Consider the following 16792-nt stretch of genomic DNA (forward strand, 5'->3'; position numbering starts at 1 on the left):
GAAAATAGCTGACATAAGATAAATTCACCTCTTTTAGTAAAGGTTTTCAGAAGAAACAAGATGAAATCAGAATGATCAGCTCTGAAACATATGATAGTAAAGGCACTGGACTTCCACTATAAAAAAAAGAACCTTATGGAACCATGAGAATTAAGCAATTTACTTATAAAAAGGGGGGAAAAGAAGCAAGCAAGGGCAACCACAACTTCTCCACAGCAACTGTCAACACAGGAAGACAATGGGGCAACATCTGCAAATTCCATGAAGATAGAAAGTGACCCAAGCATTTTATATCTAAATCAAATGTCAGTCAATTATAACATCAAGAGACAAATGGATTTGAACAGGCAAGAACTCAGGAAACAATTTCTTGTGTGAACTTGTTAATGATGCTACTTCCAGAACAGAGTCAATTGTGATATGACTACAGAAACTAAAGCAAAACATCAGTAGCAATGGCTACATTTAACTATAGATCTATGACTAAAACAAACACGAGAACTAGGTGATGGAACAGAAAGGAACATTATGTGCCTCAGAATATAGGAATTACACAGATAACACAAATTGGGAAAAGAAAAAGTTAAATAGGTGGGTGATAGAGTCAAACTATTTGAAGTATAAGTGTGGAGGAGCTTTGCCTGCAGAGCCCCCCATCCACAGTGGATGAGAATAAGTCTACCATGATCTGCTTGGGGAGGAAAGGTGGCCAATCTCTCAAAGGAGAAGGACCAGGAGCCTGTTCCTCAATGGGCTTTTATTGAGTTTAATTTGCATAGGAATACAGGGCATATACATAAAGTTCACCAATCATTGTCAGGCAGTAATGATCAAACAATAGACAACATTCAAAGAACTCTGAGGGCTTATTTTGAGTCAGGGTCAGATATCTAAAGGCCATAAAACTTTGGGGAAACAAACTCATTTCATGCTTGGACCCTTATCATTTAAATTGAGGGTATTAGCAAAGTAGGTTTCATAGGATTTTATGCATTCCTTCTTAGGCCTGATCACCCTGGGGAACCTGCCCTTTCCAGCACAGGGCCGCACCCACCTCCTGCATTGTTTCAGGCTTAAGTCAGGCAGGGGAAGTAAGGCAGTCAAGACATTAGGAGACTTCTTGCAGAAAAAATGAGGACTCAGGCTATGTCAAAGCTGAGGGGTGAGGGTTCATCACCCCCTTTTTCTACAGCCCCTGAAGTCCTTCCCTTAAGGCCCCTTCATGATCATGCTAATGAGGTCGTTAGGTCATTGGCTAATGAGTCATCCTCCTGGGGCCAATCAGGGTGAAGTAAGGTGGGCAGAGATAGCGCCCTTGCCAGGAAGATAAGCTTTGTCTCCTTAGTGACTTATGGTCTGAAGATCTCTTTACTCAGCCTTAGCCACAGGGGACTACAGCTTCTGAAACCAGGCAGAATGGTTCCCAACATATAAGCTTATTTAAAATGTAAAGTTAAACACAAATCATGGAAATAAAATTAAATATAAGAGATTTGTTGATGAAGAGAGATATGCTCCCATGAACACCTAATAGACTAATGCTTTGAGATTAATATAAAGGTAATAAGAGGAAGGATTCAATTTTTCTTAAATATCAGAATTACAAACATGTTAAAAGACAGCACAGGGAACCATTTACTTTTTAAAAGGTATATATAAAAATAAATACTAAGCCCATACATGTATGTCATATCAATAAATTTAAATTGGTGAAATGCATGCTATCAAAGAAAATGACTTTCAGATGTGAATATTTGATCACAAAGCATAATCCCAGCTCTACTATATTCAGGGAGGCCAACACCACACATATACAATAGTAACTCCATAATATTGAAAATTTAAAAATTGGCAAAAATCTTCTCAAAAAACTAATAAAAAAAAGAAAGAAGGCAAAGGTCATGATTTTAGTATCATACAAGTTTAAGTTCTGATCAAAATCTGTTCAAGATCTAAAATGTAATCAATGAGGTAGATTTTATGGATATGTAATAAACTGCACACCCTGATAAAGGGAATGCAGTGCTTTCTAAAGTACCATGGCACAGTCACAACAACTAACCATAAACCATTACAGGAAAAACATCATAGTTTCTATAAAGTAGAAATGCAACAATATATTGATAGAAATGAAATTAAACTAGAAATTATCAACAGCAATGAAACCAAAAAGTAAAAGGACCTTCCACATGGAAAACTAACAAGCTTCTATTAATCAACACTTCAGTAAAAAGAAAATATAAATTGAAATTTCACATTGTTTTGAAAGGAATGATAATAAAAATGCTATACATCGTAATATATAGGATACATTTGAGCAGAGACCAGAGGAAAATCCATAGCATAAAATACTTTTATCAGTAAAAATGAAAGAATGATATAATCCTCAGCTTAAAAAACAAGAAAAAGAACAACAAAGCAAACACAAAGAAAACACAGGGAAGAAAATAATAAAAATAAAAAATATATTAATGAGGAAAACAGAAATATATCCAATGAATAAATTAAAATTCTGTTTAAAAAAAAAAAACAACAATAGACAAACCACTAGCTAGCTTAATCAAGAAATAAGGCAAAACAGCAAAAATATACAAGATAAGACATGATCAAAACAGAACTGTTGAAACAAACAGATTTTTGCAAATTACAAGAGACTATAAAACAGGCTTTTATGCAAATAAATTTTAACACTTAGGTGAAATTTTGTTCAGGAAAAACATACACGATGCATGAATGAATGGGAGTATTATGATCAAGAAAGATGCTGTTATGTACAACACATACACATCAGGAAATAAACTTAAGGTAGGGTACAGTTCTCTGGAATTCTTTTTGTCAAATATAAATATGGAAATGCACGTTAATCAGGAAGGTTGTCACACGCTCTTCCCCCACCCCCACCCTAACCAAACACTATAATCAACACCCAGCCAATAATCCAGTGTAGGTTCAGAATACTTGTATCTACAAAGTCCGGCACAAAGAACGCCCCCTTTTTTACAACATCTTTTATTAGAAAATCATAATCATGTAATTTTGTAACATAACAACATCACACTCAAGCACACCATCTGATATTCTAGATGAATTGTTCCAAATAAAACTATAAGTTATCACACCCATATTATTACCCTACCAACCACACTTCAGTTGGCATTACTTCCGCTGGACCCTGTATTTGACCCTCTGAATTCTCCATGTTATCCCTTCATTCCACCTTCACCTTTTTTGAACTGTGACATGGATGAATGAACACACAGGCTATTGTGGTGAAGACGTTTTGAAAAATGGGATGGATTCACCTTGTAAGTATGCAAAGCATTAATGACCATTTAAGTGAAATTCCCCAAACACCTTTAGTTAAGCCCAAATCAGGCTTCCTGCTGTGGCTCCTGTGAAAGAGATGACAGGCCACTGTGTCCTAGAAATGAGACTCCCACTGGGAGGGAAGGACTTTCAAACTGACTCTGTGCCCTCTGGGTAGGTGTCTCATGAAAAGGCCCGTGTGCTTGACTTTCGCAGGAATGGGGTGAATACATTTGCCCGTCATTTTCATGTTAGTCAGCCTATAGTCACCTAATAACCACTTTCTAAAGCCGCTGTGCAATACTCAAGGTCATTAATATTTGATGAAAAGCTACTGACCAAATGAAGGAAATCTTTTAATATAACTAATCATTATTAAACCGTGACTATATTTACTGAGCACTTACTATGTGCCAGACATTCTAAATGCTTTATTCCTATTACCTCATTCAATCTTCACAACAGTTCTATGAGGACACTGAAAAAAAAATTGTATTTGCCCATTTCATGTTTTTAAGTAGGTGATATATTTTTATCTTAAAGGGTATTCAGGGTCACTCTAAGTCAAATTCATGATTCAATCTACCATGTTAGTGATTTTTCTCCAATAATTTGTATCATCATTAGGGATTCCATGGAATTTAGAAACTGGTTGCAGAGATCTGTGAGACTATGGGGCCACCGATATATGTTTCTAAAAGAGTGGATTTTTAGCTGTGTACAATCCAAGCTCAACAGAATGATGATGGCTTTGTTCCTTTATTCAGGAATTAAAAAGAACATGCTTTATGAGAGACAAATGCTCATTGTACAAAAGTTGAGACTGGACAACAGGGTCTTCCCACTTCTCATTCTAAGGATAGCAGGAAAATCAAGTGTCCTTAGCCATAGATTTGTTAATTTTCATGATTCAGAGTAAAAGTGAAAGAGTGAGGTGGTCATTTATTTCTTAAATTTATTAAAGGAAATAAATAAGAGAAATGTGTTGAAACTTTTAACCCAATTTAGCATTGAAGAACTTTCTTATTGCTCTTGCACATTTTTATCTTCCACACACTTTAGCATCACACACTTTATGTCAGTGCAAAACTAGCACAGTAAGCCTCATATCTGATTAAATCTTTTTGTACTTTGGCCCAATATTTAATAGATCTTTAACTTAGATGTTATAATATCTAAACATTTTGTAAGAGAGTGTCTCCGCTTCTAGTGTAGAAGAAAGGAAAATGATGGTGAGAGGTCCTAAGACTAACGGAGTCTTGTCTAATTGATTATAACAGATGAGAGAGTATGGATGTCACACTTCTTTATATTTCACTGGTTGGAAATTCAACAATTTGGCAATAAAATGAGATGAAGAGAGTGTAGTCTATGGCCTGGCTCTTCTCATAACACCTACATTGACTTGACCAAGTTATTGAGTCTTCCTGAGGCTCAGTCACCTCCTGTGTATAACAGAACAATGATGCTCACTTTATCTGACACTGTGTTATAGGAACTAAATGAGCTAATGTTTGTAATGTATTCTGCACAGTGCCCAACATAAGTGTGTGTTTGAGAAGGTCTATACTTAAAAATTCATATCAAGATGAAGCTAGTTTTTTTTCTAAAGAACTGGTGAAGCTTGGGGAAAACCAAGGAATCCTAATCACTAGGAAGATTTGTCAGTACAGTGAATATATGCCACAGAGTTTGTGTGCAATTATTTTTGTCCTACAAGTCCATTTCCCTTTGCACACAGAATGTTAAAGGCAAAAAGAATGTGTCTGTGCTGTTAAATCAACCATCGGCTCTGTTTGTGTGTGTATGTGTGTGTGTGTGTGTGTTTGAATATGTGCTTGTTGGGGTCAAGGAGAACACTAAAGTAAAAAAGAACAAAAAAGGACTTTCATGGTATCTCAAAATTCAAGTCTATAAAAATACTAAGTCTCAGAGAGACTCTCTTTGGTACACGTCTAACTAATAAGAGTCCAGGTATCCTTCATCAGAGTCCCTAAGTATCCTGGGCCCCAGGGTGGCTACACAAAATCCTCTTTAGGATTTAGGAGGACTCATTCCAGCCTTTTTATCTGCTGTTCATGCTATATTCTTGCAGTTTACCAAAACCCTTTTCCCTGGGGAAAAAAGTGACTACAGATTTTATTTTATTTTCAAAAACCATGGAAAATGTGGTCATGTAGTCCTGATCTAAGACTTAATTTCCTTCCTTTATTCTTTAGCCAATTGGAACATATTTGTTCAATGCTTCTGTGACCTAGGCCAGTGATGCCAAAACGGTATTGTTCATAAGAATCAACAATGAAACTTGCTAACATTCCCACTCTGATGCAGGAGAGATGAGGTCATGCCTGATAATCCACATATTTTACCACCTCCCAGGTGGTACTAATGCTTCTGCCCCTAGGACTATGCATTAAGTTATAAGACTCTAAGAGCTGACAAAATTTTTCTGTAAAAAAAAAAGAGACAGTAAATATTTTAGATGATAACTACTCAACTTTGCTGTTATAGCACAAAGGAAACTATTGATAATACATAACCAAATGGGTGTGGCTCTATTCCAATAAAACCTTCACCCTGAAATTTGAATTTCATGTAAAATTTACATGTCACAAAATAGTATTTTTCTTTGGATTCTTTAAAATTGTTTAGAAATGTAAAAACCACTCAGCTTGTAGACCATACAAAAACAGTCAGTAGGTCAGATATGACCTGTGGGACAAGTTTGCCAAGACCTAATCTAGACAGAATTCTTTACCTGTAATTAGTACTTGATAACCTTGTCTATCATTCTCATTCCCTTCTGGTTTACAAAGTAACCAGTTCTTAGGGTACTGAATTGTAATCCTTTTCTGAATCAGAATCCTTTAATTCACAGCCCCTGATCTGAGTCTTTACCCTAAAGCTGGGATGCCCCTACCCTAGTTCAGAGGCAGAATGAGCCGGTGTATCTTTTTACTCAGGCACTTAAGATTTATTAGCAGTTTAGTGACTCACACCAAGGTTGGGATTTACTTTGCCATTCATATGGGGAGAGGCTTATATATATATATATATATATGTCTCTAGTAACATCTCAGCCTGAAATTATTAGAAATCTCACTAACTAGATAATCCATCTCAGTGGTAAAATTTAATCTCCTCCTCCACCTGACAGTGGACTCAGAAAGAATGAGCAAAACAAACCTATTTTATGGAAGTACTTCTCCAGCTTTTTAAATGATTTATTCCTACAAGGGCAGAGAAAATGATGTATGTGCCCAGGACTTTGAGATCTAGACTTAACTGGCACATAGGAAGTGTGAAATTTCTTTGAAGTTTCCCATTTTATCTCATAAATTCATGCATATCTTGCATTTATACCATAATGTATTGGTATTTGTTATAATACAAAAATATTTAAAATGACTTCTGAGTTCACTTTCTTAAATTTTATGCTAAAAATTGTGAGCCCCAGGAAGATGGCCAATGTTTACTGATTCACACAGACTCTCTGACATACCAGCATATGTACATGGGTTTGAGAAGTTTAAACTCATCAGTGGTCCCCAGTTCCTCCTGGTGGTGCTAGACCCCATGTACCTAACCCTTCCAGCCTTTATACACCTCCCACCCCCAACCAAGTCCTTGCCCTATGATATAAATGAACTTGGATCATAAAGTTCATTCAAGGATTTCCTAATTAGTTAGTTGACACTTTACAAGGTTGCTTTGGTATGATTGTCACTCAAACTCTATTTTCTTTGTTTGTAGCTTGTTCATAGGCTTATTTTTGGTCTTCAAATTATCAATAGAATATCCTTAATAAGTCTAAATCTATTGTATAGTGCAATGGATCACAATAATCTGATGGTGCCCTCCCTAACCCTAGTTCTACTGCGTCTTCACATATCTTTAATTTCTCTTGTACTGTATTTTATTGGAAATATGAGCCCAAAGTTGTGTGGATTGCTTTTAATAGTTAATGTCTATGTTAACTAAGTTGACAAAGTTGAAAATCAATGTTCTGATAATATTTCTATCTGTTTGCCTCTCCTCATCTTCATCATGTATATCCTCCATTTAAACCACTAAAATCCTATAAATGTAAAAATCAAGAGTAAGTTCATTGCTATGAATGCTGGCCTGATTTTCAAGACTCAATTTTTTCAGGTAAGAAGGTATTTGAGAAACTGTGGAAGGAGATTGCTTTCTACCAGCTAGATTGTTTAAAAGAATTTCTGTAAATGTTATTAGTACTCTTAGTTGGCATAAAGATACATATCACTATTCTACTCTGCTGGCCATAGCAGAGATCAGAGAATGTCCTGTTGAATGACTATTGGACATCACAAGAAAGGAACAATAAGAAAAAGATGGCATTTCATTACTTACAGTGATGGTATCCCTAGATTATGTGATCTAGGAAATATTCATTGAGTGGTTTGGATAGAAGAGTAGAATCCCCTTTCTTCCCTCTACGGTAAGCATGATAATGCTGATTGATGGATTGTTAGACCCAAGTGGAATTTGAGGAAAAGGCAAAACAAGATTTGGTTAAAAGGCTGGTCATGTCAGTGGTACCAACAGAATGTAATAATTTGCAAATTTTTGCAGTAAATTGTTAAGTTTGAAAGTGAGTGCCTCCTTAAATTTTGAACTGTAGGTGACTCACTCGCCTCTACTGCCTAATCACAAGATACTTGCCAACAAGGTTATAAATCTCTACACAAGAAAAGAGACAGACGATATATTTCAAAATGCTTAGCTTGACCCTCTCTGCATGGACAAGAGTAGTCTCAACTTTCACAAGTGCAATACATTTGTCTTATGACAGTTCCACCAAATAAATGGACCACTTGAAATTCCTCTTGTATATTGTTTCCTTTCTTGTCTCTTGACTTTGTAATTGAGCTTTCTACTTCCTAAACTTTAAAATCCTCTCCATTCAGAGTATAGAGACCCTCTATATTACTTCTTCCAGATTTACTCCCTTGAAGTAGACAATTGTATTAGGTCATCAAGCTTCTGTCTCCCACCCAAACTTGCAGGACTTACTGTCCAGCTACTGGGAGAGTTGATGATTGACAGGTTTTAGCTTAAAACTTCCTTACAGAAGTTGCCCTTGGCCAAAGACAGCCATCTCACCCAAAGTCTCATCCTCTTCCCAGGGACACCTTGGGAAGTGATGGGGCATCCAGTGATGGGTCAGTGCAGGAATTTAAATCTGGCCCTATTTCTCTAAGTCAAGACAATTCTGAAGGACCATTTACTTGTATGAATTACCATAGTACCTTTCTGATGAGAACTGGGAGAGTCATTACCTCCACACTTGCTATGCTATTATAATATCTTTTCTCCAGGGAATCCAGTTACCTTCCCCATTGATGGGAACTGGATCTAAAAATTGAATTAAATTCAAAAATTTACAAATTGATGACTTCAAAAAATTTTATAACTGTCCTTAGCTTTCTGATTAAACATTTTTAGTATCTCTCTTTGTATAAATTAGAAATACCCTTGATAGTGGCCTGTTTATTCTTGCTGCTATGGGATGTCTGGTTCTATTAACCAACTGTGTAGTTTTTTTTTGGTCAGCAGTGCCTCCCCTAGTTGCCAAACCTACCTTGCTGCCCATTTCATTTTTTCCTACATCAATCTGGTTTTGTTTGTCTTTGGAAACAGCACAATCACTGAGGAACGCCTCATTTGTAAGGAAACTTTGAAATATATGTCATCAGTTTTATCAGACCAACAATGGATCCATTTATACATTTTGCCCAAATTGACTTTTAAGATAAAATTGGCATTATTTATTTCATTTGCTTTAGACCAACACTGCTCTTTTTACCTGTTACTGATATGCAAATTATATGTTAATTTTATGCTTGCTTTTAGATCCCACAGGGAATTTGAATGCTTATGGTCTGTTTTGTTCTTCACAATGCCCACCTGTACCTTTACATGATTTTTCTAACAGTTGAGACAATGCCCTCAGAATTAAGCACTGATAACAAGTAACCTATAATACAACCCCTTCTTGGCCATTGTCCTAGCTATAATAATTTTCCTGACAGTTTATAGGGACTTGAAAAAATTATAATTCAATTTAACTGCTACCTGTTACCTTTGAAAATATATATCGACATGTCTACTTCATTTATAGATAGCTCTTTGCTTTTTGGCTTTCCAAAGGATTAAAATGTATGGGTAGAGAGAAATTTTTAAAATTTCGTACAGATATCTATTGATGAATAATAATTTAGACATATCCATTTCAAAGATTTACATATTAAAATACTTATCAATGATATCTAGCAGAAACATTACTGCAAATAATTACTGCAAACACAAACCTATGTAATTTATCAATTCTCTTTTCTGGAAGCTTTGCCCACCTTTCAAAGTCCCAGTAACTAGAAGTTATAACCTTCTGCATCTTGAAATGACAGGGTTTCTTTTGAATTAACCTTCAAAACTAAGTGCCAGTGATGTGATAGTGTCAGCTAATACAAGCTCAAACACATTGTTGTATTTTCAGGAAATTTGCATTAATAAAAATTAAATCGTATTAATGCACAATTATTAATTAATAAAATTAAATGATATAAATTTACAATTAAATGAACTATAGTAAAACAATAGTAATAAATACTCAAATGTAAAACTTTCTAATTATTTCATTATATTTTATGTTATCTATGCTGTTATGTATTTTTTGCGTGTTTGTTTTTGTTTTCTTTTTAATGGAAATCCAGTTATTAAACATTTAGCAGCACACCACTGACTAAGCCCCTCCTTTTCAAAGCTGAAATTCATGAGCTAAGAAAAAATTTCATAATTTAGCTAAGGGAGTGGAAAAATAGACATTTCCCAAGTATATGTAGATGAACAAATCTGCTTACATTCATCTACATACCCCCACAAGGGAAGAAATGAGAAATACCCTGTAGTGAAAAAGGAGAGGGCTGGACAAGGAAAGGCCAGATATCATTAAATTATAGAGTAATGAAACTACAAAGAACCTAAGGGAACTTACTGTTCAACAGCTCAATTTAACAGAGGAGAAACCAGAAGTTTTCCTATTTACTCAATGGTTGAGCCAAACAAGATTTTATCTTTACCTAACGGTAATGTTCCTTCTACATCATATGGCTCATTCTGAAGGCCATGTGTTCTTTTTTTCCTTCACCCATATTTATTTATCCAAATTATACTTGAAAAACTTAAGCTGATGTTAGAACAAAATATATGATAAAATATTTATATTTTTCCAATTAATTAAAACATGGCTATTTCCAAAGTCCTTATTACATAGTTCATACAGTCAGATTTTTCTCAACTATTTCTCACAATTTTCTGCCACCAGAATAACGATTTATCTTTATAAGAAAATATTGACTCTCTATTTAAATAATAAGGCCTAAATACATGGAACACCTGTTATAGGCTAGGTTTAACAACTCAGTGAATATGCATCGTTATATCTATGTGTAAAAGTAAATTAAAGTGTATAGAGTTTATGCAACTTTACCGTGGTGCTGCAGTTAGGTAGTAGGTTTCAAAACTGGTCCTGCCTCACTCCAAAGCCTGTTTTTTTCCTTCCCTTTCCCCTATTCTGCTACTTTATCTCTTAGACATCTGTCTATAGGAAAACAAAATAAAACAAAAACTTTCCCATAGTGGCATACAATTTCCAGATCACATATGTGCCTTTTGGCTTTTTAGATCACATCCAGGCAAAATTAAAATGTCAGTCATTTTAAAGATCGCCTATCACTGTGGGTATTTGTCATTGTCATGAACTATTTAACCTGGAGTTGGTCCACAACTGAACCTTAAAGTTACCTTCTAAAAGATAGATATCCTAGACTAAAATAAGGGAACTGGGGACAAGGTGAGAGAACACTTAAGGTAATGAAATATGGAGTTATTAGCACTCTAGCAAAGTAACGTAAACTGACAGCATGGAAGGAAAGAAAACTCTATTGTCTTTGATATACCAGGAAAAGAAGATACCAGGGGCAATGCAGAAAAGCTGGCAAATTTGAAACAAATTAAAGGCAATAACCTTAAATACAGTGATAATAGGTCTGTGGGATTCACTACTGTAGGATATCTTTAAATCAAATAATAATGTTGGACTACAGGGTGGATAATTTAATGACCAATAACCTTGCTGGTGTTTTGGCTGAAGAAGATACACAGTATCTCATGGGCCTGATCTGATCAGCCCAAGGGCAAGGAAAATTTAATCTTCCCATGAACCAGATAAAGTATTCATCAGAGTAACTAGAGCTTGCTTCCTCATATTAACTAAGACCTATATACTTGTGGACTGGATTCCCAGCTCAGGTATTCAACATTACTTTGCCATGGGCCCCGTAGGAAAGTGATAGAATGGTGTCAGCATAAAAGATAACTTTAATTTCCTTCTCCGGGAGTAGGGGTAAATTGCATTGTACCATTCTAACTCCCTCTTCTAGTTGCAAAATTTACTCAATAATTGCCTCAAAAGTAAGATTTCAGTTTGTGACCTTAGGAAGATGAAGAACATTAACCAATAGATTGTTTTATGCAATAAGAGCATATAAATGTTGAGGCATGTGTACACAACGGCTGCTCATCATTTTTCTTACTTACGTATCTTGTGCATACCTCCATCATAGCACACAAAGACTCACGTTTTTGTCTTAGTATTTCATTACATAAATAAATGTTCATATTTGAAAAACAGGTAACTATAGAGAGCTCCTCAGTAAAAATATAGAATAGTTCATGTTCTTTTTTATTGATAACAAACATATACATCTGCATATACATCTTTGGGCATATGTGCAAGTACATTTGAATAATGAAATTCTTTGTGTAGAATTACTAGGTCAATGTCTATATATGTATATACTTTCAATATAGGTAGATGTTGCAAAATTGCCCAGCAAATTGGTTACATCAAATTGTACTCCTACCAACAAAAATAAGATCATATTTTCCCACCTCCAGATGAATATTTGATATTTGTTATTTTGAATGTTAAAAGTTAAAGGTAATATTTTTCTATTTTGCTGATGAAAATAGTGTGAGGTTGAACACTATTCTATATGTTTAAAGTCTCTTTTTTCTGTGACCTCACTATTTAAATTGTTTCACTTATTTTCCTATTTGGTAAAAGCCTTTCTGTTATGAATTTGTAAGTGTTCCTTAAATATTTAGTATATTAGCTCTTGCCTAACCTTTCTAGGCACTAATTTTTATCTAAGTAATCTCCAAGATCTCTTAACATGATTATGTCTAATCTATTAAACTTCTTAAAACACTGAAATATTAAAGAGGTAAAAATAAACAATATTTGACTAATATGAGTCTTTCTATCTCTCTTTTTTTTCTATTTGTTAGGATAAGTTGCAAGGGTGCCAATGCCACCCATCAGGGATTAGAAGGGTGAAATTAATCATACTGGAAGAGAGAAATAATAAATTTATTATTTATTTGGCCATTCACAGGGTCATTCAACAAACATTTTCTGAATACTTACTGGGGTTTCAGTCTTTCACTAGGTCTAGGGACAAGATCATTTTACTTTAGCATATTTAATCTATTTCTTAGCAATTTTTAATCACAGAAAATAAACTGAAGAAAAGTACATCTTCAAGATTTCTACACTTAATGAAGGTTGTTTTCTCAATGTGTCCATTAGGAATGCATTGAGATGCTGACAATAGCTCAAAATAACAGTAGAGATTTATTTTCATGAAGTGAGGCTATCCCATAAAGTCCAGAGGTGGACAGTACAGTGCTGGTGTGGTGGGCTTTGAGTTATGGAGTTTTGCTTTGCCATCTTTATGCATGTCTTCGACTTTTAACTCTCTTTATTGGCATAGAATCGCTGAGGGATCTCCAGCCATTAAATCTGTGTCCCAGACAGTAAGCAGGGGGAAGCAGGTGTGAAAAAAGAATCACCTGCTTTCAAGGAAGTCAACTCCTTTTGAAAAGTTTCTCCGAACATCCCACTCAAAGGTTCCCATTTAAGTCTCAGTGAATGTGTCAAAGGAATTTGATTTTGGTAATCATTTCAACAGTGTACACATATGTCAAATTATCACATTGTACATCTTAAAATACACAATTTTATAATTATACCTCAACAAAGATAAAAAAATGAATCTCACTTGCCTCTCTTGTAGTGAGGAAATTTTATAAAATGCATTGTTGATGTTTTCACTTTTTTTTGTTTGTTTGTTTTGCTTTGTCTTAACCTGGGCACATCCATAGTATAAAAATAAATAAATAAGTAAGTAAGGGGGGTTGGAAATTAGGTAACAAACTGCCAGATCACAAATAGCTTAATTCTTCAGAGGGAAAATCAAATTTTTCTCTACTGCAAAGCACAAACAAGGATACACCCTGCCCCTAACATCAATGCCTATGCTGAGGCCGCTGTGCAGAAAAGACCGACCACCTGAGGTTCAGGACAGAAGAACCTCGGCTTGAAGCCAGGGTCTATAGGCCCCTATGTCCCACAGTGTTTCCAAAGTTCACATCTTAACTCTCCTTGTCTTTCCTTCCACTCCTCACACAAAATAAGATGCTGAGTTCAAGCTGTGGTTTTTTCTCTTTCTGAAAACCACTAATGTTTAGATCCTTATTAATTGATGTACTTTTCAGTCTTTATTTAGGCTTAGATTCCATTCTTCCTTATGACTAAAGCCAGATCAACCTTCCAAATCATCATCTTAAGTGTCTTTCCTTTAAAAAGAGAACCCTCAGTAAATTTACAAATTCTATTAAAAATAAACAAACCATAATCCTTATTCTGGCATATAAAACCATCTACAATTTAGTCCATCTGGTCTTACCAGTGGGATTTTTTGAAAGTGCCTAGTTCATCCTCACTCTATATCTCTCCTCACACAGCTCCTTTTCCTGCCTAATGCTCTAGAATCTTCTTCAAGTTCCCTTTGTTGCACAAAGAAAGGATAATATCAGGGGCCCTCTTCCCAAACCCCATGGCATGTTTTCCACAGTAAAAGTGAGCCCTTCTGTCCCTGGACACTTCCTGTAGCACACATGGGCATATTCTGGTTTCCAGCCATCTTTTCAATATTTGCGTTAATTGTTTACATTGTTTGACTGCTCTCTCCAAAGAACCTCTGGTTGGCTTTTGAACACATAATAGGTGCGCAAACATATTGGTTGGTTGAAATTAATTTGTTTATTTCCTCCTCCTATATAGTTTTTTTTTTTTTAAATCAAAAATCCCTCTTCTCATTATGCTTGTTTCTCAATTTCTAACCAAAATCGTGTCCGGGTCCAAACTCCCAATCTGATGTTCCCCCGAGGCAGAATGCATCTCCCACAGAGGTCAAGGCAGTCATATTTGGATGGCTATTAGCATAAGGCCTGGGATGGAGCTGAATTATCGGCTCCTTTTTAACTGGATGATTTCCACTGGGTTTTATTTTCTGTGTGCTTGTTAATAGAAATGCCCATAGGCAGTGGCCCCAGATCAAAAGTATGGGCCTAATAGAATCTAAAAGTTCATGTTTAATTTGAAAATCAGACTCCCTTTAGATTCCCAGCATTGCCAAAATTCATCTGAAAAACAGAAAATGTCATTTTCCTTCCACCTTCAAAAGCAGCTGAACAAAATTTAAATACATCTGGTTATACAAACAAGCTAGAAAGTGCACCACAATTGGGACAGGCTTGCACCCAGATCCAATTTTTATGACTGAGTTAGAAAGCCCTTGAAAAATGGGGCTCGTCGTCCAATCCCCACTGAGGCTTTAGCTGGAGACTCTTTGGCAAGGAAGACTGAGGTAATAAGTATGAGTGACATTTTCCCAAAGCAGGTTAAATACCCCAATAGGAACCTAGGCGAAATTATCCTTATAGATTCTCCCAGGCAGCCTGAGTCAGTCTGACACCTCTTCATTGCATGTGAATTCCCTGAGGGAAAAACCACATGATACAATTTGGGGGCTGAATCAAGTGATTTTATGAGTGTTAATGCCACAGCTTTTGGAGCTAAATCAACGTGACAATAATAATAGCATTTTGTTTATTTCCTTGTTGGTTTAAAATTTCCCCTCTAAAATGTGCGTTGGAGTTATATAAAGGAAAGTTCCTCAGTGGCCATTCTTATTCTTAAGACTACAACTTAGTGAGAGCTAATGAGACAAAGACGACCTCTGTCCACTTTTGGGATGGGCTGCTCTTTCTGGGGGAATGGGATGGATTGAGTTTATCTTTTCAGCCCTTCAGAGGATTCACTATTGCTTGATGCTTCTATCAGAGTGCACTAAACAGGTTGAGCACAGCTTTTCAGAGAAAGAATGTTCACTCATTTAGTCACAAAATTCCTACCGTCTTTATATTGGTGTGGAAAACTTGTTAAAGGCAGACTGTGAACCTGATACCTAATCACTATGAACATTTGTATAACACAGTGATTAAGGAAAGAACTTTGGAGCCAGTTTGTGGTGAACAGTTTGTGGTACTTACTAGCTACATGAGCTTGGGCAAATTATTTAAACTCTTTGTGTGGTAGTTCCTTCAACTATAAAATGGACTTTGAATAAAGATGGGATTGTGTCATTTTCTTTCCTCTATTCCCCCCCCCAAAAAAGGAAACAAACCTCTACTGCAGATCAGTGAGGTCTGCTCTCTGATTTCCCAAGCATCTACATTTGGAATATACTTATTCTGGAGTGTAAGCCAATACTTATTCTTGTCAGCAATGTCGTCTTCTTGCTTCTTCCCTCTTTTATTTGTGAATGCTTATGTTTTATGATCTGTACTTCTAATTGACTTTTCCTTGGCACTTTCCACTACATCTTGATAGTTCTTTGAAGGTCTCATTACTATCTCTGATCTCTTTACCCTTCAGCCACAAATCATATATTATTGTGTTCATGTTCTGCGGTAAATATTTATCTAATAATGTCCTTAGAGCAAAGTATCTAATTTTTTACTTTATCCTATAATAATGCCCTTCGAGCAAGCTATCTATTTTTTTTTTACTTTATGCTATGTCTTCTTTAGCACCGAGAAATATCGGTCTGTGGTTTAATGAAATTTTGCAAAAGAATTTTCCATGGTCATTCAAATGTATTCAGGATGTAGTATTATTGCCTGCAACCATGAAGATGTTATTTGGCAAAAACATCAGAAGACGTATCCTCATATGTTAAGGAATGTTAGAAATGGTGTGAGGATGAGGGTTTTAGAATCACTTATTCAAATTTTGTTCTAATTGATAAAAGCAGCTAGGGTTTTTGCTGAGTGCTATTCTTTGGGGCCTCTTCATACTTGGAGTTTTTCCATCTTTCCCCCAGCAACTTGACATTCATAACTGGCAGAATGGTTCCCTTATTTTCATTTCAGTGACTTGCTCAAGGGTATTGACCTGAAGCAGTCTTGTGAGTCACTTATAAGAACAATCCATATTTCAGCTCTTCCATTTTGTATTGCATCGAGTTCTCTTAGATGACTTTGCAATGATGCG

Source organism: Desmodus rotundus, chromosome 10 (genome assembly GCF_022682495.2).
Source record: "Desmodus rotundus isolate HL8 chromosome 10, HLdesRot8A.1, whole genome shotgun sequence".
Taxonomy (NCBI): domain Eukaryota; kingdom Metazoa; phylum Chordata; class Mammalia; order Chiroptera; family Phyllostomidae; genus Desmodus; species Desmodus rotundus.